This window comes from Elephantulus edwardii, unplaced genomic scaffold, assembly GCF_000299155.1.
Source record: "Elephantulus edwardii isolate Elephantulus edwardi_28Jun2011 unplaced genomic scaffold, EleEdw1.0 scaffold00018, whole genome shotgun sequence".
In the NCBI taxonomy this organism is placed as follows: domain Eukaryota; kingdom Metazoa; phylum Chordata; class Mammalia; order Macroscelidea; family Macroscelididae; genus Elephantulus; species Elephantulus edwardii.
The window spans coordinates 13,166,611-13,167,307 of NW_006399768.1; positions in this window are offsets into that span (position 1 = coordinate 13,166,611).

Below are 697 nucleotides of genomic sequence, written 5' to 3' on the forward strand. Positions count from 1 at the left end.
CTGCTTTCAGCCAAGATCCATCTAACATCAGCTACAATATCTCTAGTACCACGACCCCTTCTGAAACCAGCCTGGACTTCTGGTAGTTCTCTGTTGATGTACTAGAGATATTACAACTATTGTTAGATGGAACTTGGCTAAAAGTACCAACTAAATGTCTATTTGTGTTTCATTAACTGTGTAGTTATTTGACTGTATGGAACACAACAAACTGTGGTTAACTCTGAGAAGAATGGGAATCTCCAAAGTATTGAAGAACAATGATGCCAATCTGGAGACGAAAGTGTTCCTGATACAGGCCATAGTCTCACACTTACTATGCATCAGAGAGCTAGAGTATCACTAAGAATGATAGAAAAAGAATCATTGCTTTTGAGTTGTGGTATTAGAGAAGAGTATAGAATATATTATGGACTGCTAAGAGACCAGTTTTCATCCTGAAAAGCATGAAATAAGTCTGCTCCTTGAAGGCAAAGATTTAGCCCTACATGACATATTTTAGGCATGTTGCAAGGAGAGGCCATCATCATGCTTGGGAGGGTGGAGGGACAGCAAAAGAGAGGAAGACCCTGGATGAGATGGATTTACTCAGTGACTAGGGTAATGGCAGTAGATGAGTCAGAGACAATGAAGTTGGCTCAAGATAGAGCAGGGTTCAGGGCAGTTGTACATAAGGTAGGTATGAGTTGCAAGTGAC